We start from the raw sequence: 4,476 nt of genomic DNA on the forward strand, positions 1-4,476 counted from the left end.
GGGAAGACAATCTAACCAACTGAGTTACCCAGCCAGGGTCCAATAGTCTTTCCAAGATAGAGCCTTACCTTCCCAAACACCCTGTCTTTCTAGGTTCCCTGCTACTATTATGTGGCTTGGAAATACACTTTGTCCATAGAAAGTTAAGACTTACCGCAATGAGACTGTACTTGTCCCACTAGGCTCACCGTCCTCAGAGGAAAAGTTGACCCCACCCACAGGCGCTCCATCCCCACCGACCCCGCGGAGACATGCTCACGTCTCAGGCACTGAGAAAGTCCGGAATCGCATCACCAATCTCTGCACGTCAGGAAGGGTGCAGCTTGGAGAAGACTATGGGAAGATGGCAGTTTCCTGGCATTTCCTGGATGAGTCCACTTATATCTGGACATTTGCTTCCAAAGAGGAAGGCAAAGGATCGAAACATGTACAAACAGGAAGAAACTCGAGGCAGCATGGACGCAGCCTGTTCTTCCCCGCAGGTCAAAATCCAGACATCACTCCCCTACCGCTCCTTCCTATGGCTCGGGGGCCAGGGGTGGGGGGTGAGAGAACATTTCCAGATTTGGTAGTCAGGGTCCGTGACCGCCTTTTCTCACACATGCCCTAATGAAAGACACAGGAAGCACTCTGTCACCCTCTCAAAATGACACGCTTGTGAAGACCCATCCTCTCAATGAGAATGAGCTTTGCCCGTGTATTCCTATCAATGTTTCTGTCCTTGTAATCATAAATTGTCCTTTCTAGGACAGCAGGACAGACAGCGACCTGCTCGCTAGACCACGACAGTTTACTGACATTGAATGTTCTCTAAGACAACCTACAGACAGGACAAATGCAAAGCATTTGAAGGAAACAGATCTATAGGGAAAAAACAGTAGCTCACTTTTGCTCTTCTGGGGTGCTAGGCTAATTGTGAAAATGCAAAGGAAAAGGCCTAAAACTCGGCTACCTCTGCTTAAGACAGGAATAAAATGTTCATCCCTCCGCTGGGATTTTAAGAGCCCTCTCCAACTTCAGCACCACGGACTCAGCACTGCACAGAACCGCGTCTGTCTCCAGCTTTTACTGCTGCAGCGAAGGAAGGCTCGGTAGGACAGATTCACCCACCGCTTTGCTCTCTACCTCTTGCCCAGGCTGCCGGGCCTGCACAACTAGCACCTGATTATAGGCTGGCCTCTGGTCTAATGATCCCGAGTCTCAATTGAGCACTTTATTTTATTGTCTTGTTCATGCACTAGTTTAAGTGCCAGGGCTATCCGGGGGTAATAAATCTTAAATTGCTTTTAGGCAGGCGTGTGTTGATTCGGTTTATCTCTTCAGGCCCATGGGAACACTAGGGACTCATGGCATGCACATAAACACTTCCTGACTGTCTGAAGAGCTCCTGTGTGTCGATTTGGGGTGTGAGGAGCCTGGGTCTCCAGACCTATCACCCTCCGTCCCAGGTCATCGGCCCCCTCTGCTGTTGAGGGCACCTCCTCCATGCCTCTGAGTTAAGCTCTCCGTGGCCTGTATGTAACCTTTCCCCTTATCTAAAAGGTTACTTCGCCACAGGAATCGCCCATTCGCACCGCGTTCTACATTCCTCTAAAAACAGGATTCAAGGAGAGGAAGTCTACGTTTGAACGGACTCCTGGCTTTTGGAATTAAAGTTCACTAGGGCTTACAGGGCAGTTACCAACTCTGTCACCAGCACAGGCCTCCCTCACCAAATACTCTGGGGAATGAAATGGGGTCTGCGGGGTCGTGCAACCATGGCACCCACGGGGCTCCCCGATCTCAGACCCTGGCTCTGCCACTCACTGCCTTGGTCAAGGCAGCGCACCGCTCTGCAGCTCAGTTTCCCAATCTGTAATACAGAGAGAATGGTATCTGTCTCCCAGCGCTACGCTGAGACCAGACTCAGATCACCTTCAGGAAGCACTTTAGAACAGCGCTCAGCACTTAATGAGCACTAGGTTAAGTGAGCGTGAAGTAGAATTAACAGAGGACAGAGATTTAGAACAGACAGACCTACAAAACAGTACACTCGCCAAAGAATCCAACAATGATGGAAAAGTAAGCTGGTTTAAGAGAATAATGTGCCATCCTTGGCTTCCTGATTTTCTGGCTCACATACATTCTTTATATTGATTCCATAAACCAAAAAAGAACTCTGAATGCATGGGTTTTAAAACTGTAATGCATGATCCCAACAAACCGGGTGACAATGTCCTGGCTCCATGGCAGTAGAACAAGTAGTGCAGGTGTCACTCATTTCATAGAGAATTTAAAATGAAAATCCCATATTTTCCACCTCTGACACCTACTTAGCCTAACATGTCAGACATCATTCATATTGTTATTTAGCAAATACTGCCAACCCTTTTCCACCAAGGAACCTTTAGTCTCTTGTTGGGCAAACAGTTCAAAGAGATGTTCTCTATTTTTATAGACATATAGAAAGATTTTTATACAGAGATGATTGCATGGTACTCAAACTCAGACTTTTCTTTGTGTATTTTTGGACCTGTTCATCCACTTCCGCTTTTTAAATTGTCAATCCTCTTACATAGTAACCTAGCCACTAAAATTCCACATCCAGCATCTCTCCTTTCGGAGTAATCTCTAGCACAAAATACCATTTTTAAGATTATGAGTCCCTGGTTAGCTCACAACAGAGTTCCTCACACGGAATCCAGGCATCCAGCCACGCAAAGGAGCCTGCCTGCCACAACAGGTGGAAGGAAGTCCTTCCGGCTTCACCTTTCCCAATTTCCCTGGAGGGCAAAGTCTAACCCAGCAAGCTGCCTTCCCTGTAGGTGCACCTACAGAGGACTATGTAGAAACAGAAGAAACAACTCATATCTAGACTAGTACGAAGTGATCAACTATTGTGGAGACTCAGAAGTTTAGTCCTTAAGAATGTGGGAGGGTATTTCCTTTCTGTACCTTCCTGCGGCCCACCTCCCTGTCCCATGGTGCTCCTCAGTGTCACCATCAGGCTCTGTGGCTACGCTGGCTGTGGATGGGAGCCTGCCCTTCTGCGGGGCGGGGGAGCTTCTCTGAGCAGAAGCTGTGTCTTACTTGTCCTGTTGTTTCAAAGCTGGCCCAAAGCCCATCCACAGTCAGCTCCCAATAGTAATCTGTGCAACTATACTGAAGTCACTACATGTGAAACACCAAACATTCTTTGGATGATCAAGCCATCTTGTTTTAAGAACAAGAAGGTTCCTCAAAAAAAAAAAAAAAACAAAAACAAAAAACCAAAACAAACCAAAAAAAAGAAAAAAAGAAAGGAGACATTTGGAAAAGTCACCAGAGCCCCTCTTTGCTTCAGTCACTTATGGTTAACTTTTCTGCTTTTATTCACAAGGTCTCTTTAAAATCTGTACCATATCCTGTCTGCCCCGCCTTAATGGGCTCCTTCAGTGACCCCCGTATTCACCTTGTAGGTCTCCTTTCCGGATATCCGAGACCCATAGTCCTATACGGCCACCGCCTGAGCTGTTTTTTCCCCTCTAAAGCAGCTGTGCACAGCAACCAGAGATCCCTCCATCACGCCGGGGCTTCCAGCCACCGCTGGGAAGCGCTGGGGACGCCTGGGCACTGCGCCTCTCGCCAGCGTCGGTTACCACGACTCTCCCCTCTAGCTACTCTCTTTGCGATCCTGCTCTGGCGACCACCCGGGGCAAGGGGATCCGACAAGGTCCTGGGTCAGCGTTTGGTTAGCCCCAGAGGGAGAGAGCGGGGGAGGGGAGGGGAGAATCTCTGGGGTGGAGTGAGGACGCCTCGGGACTCACTCCCGGCCCGGACCCTTCCCACTGAGGGCTTCAGCGCCTCTTCTTTTCACCCATCCTAGGGACCACGTAAATGCAGGGCCGGGGCGGGGATGGTTGTAGGGGAGAGCGAGGAGACAGCCCCCCGGGCCGATCACGAAGTCCGCCTCCCCTCACTCGCGGTCTCTCGGCCACACACACACGCACACACACACACACACACACACACACGACCGGCTACTTGAGGCGCGCGCACACACGCACGCACACGACCTGCCACTTCTACTCCAGCTCCGAGCAAACTGTGCCGCGCGCCTCTCCCTCTGCGAGTCCACCGGCTCCGTCCCCGGCTCGCGCCTCTCGCCTCACCCCGGCTTTTCCACCCAGCCCCGATTCCGTCCCCCAACTGACCGTGAAGTCGGAGGCAGTTCCCAGTCCCAGGCCCCTAGGGAGGCTCCCGCCGCAGCTGCCGTCGCCTCCCCCTGCCGTCCCCGCCCCGGGGCCCGGCCTCGGGCTGCAGCGATGGCTCCCGGGCACGAGGCGCCGCGGCTCCCTGGTATCGGCCAGACACCCGGCGGCGCCCAGGAGAAGCCCATGGATCTCCCGGCAGTGGCGGTGGCGCCTACCGGAGCGGCCGTCGCGCAGGCTGATGACACTTGGGCGCGAGGGGGGGCGCGGTCGGCTTGGGGGCGACGCGGGCTGATGACGCAGAGCG

The 4,476-nt window shown here is 52.0% G+C and overlaps 1 protein-coding gene across 2 annotated transcripts in view; it reads right to left on the reverse strand.

The window, feature by feature from the left end:
- Positions 1-4,403, reverse strand: part of ZDHHC3 (zinc finger DHHC-type palmitoyltransferase 3) — a 43,043-nt gene extending 38,640 nt beyond the window's left edge. For both annotated transcript variants that reach the window (XM_054594509.1, XM_054594511.1), the window contains exon 1: positions 4,173-4,403. The gene's annotated coding sequence lies outside the window, so the exon portion shown is untranslated. The remainder of the gene's footprint in view (positions 1-4,172) is intronic.
- Between the last annotated feature and the right edge of the window lie 73 nt (positions 4,404-4,476).

Source organism: Pteronotus mesoamericanus, unplaced genomic scaffold (genome assembly GCF_021234165.1).
Source record: "Pteronotus mesoamericanus isolate MK-2021 breed Mesoamerican mustached bat unplaced genomic scaffold, CSHL_Meso_final scaffold_533, whole genome shotgun sequence".
Taxonomy (NCBI): Eukaryota; Metazoa; Chordata; class Mammalia; order Chiroptera; family Mormoopidae; genus Pteronotus; species Pteronotus mesoamericanus.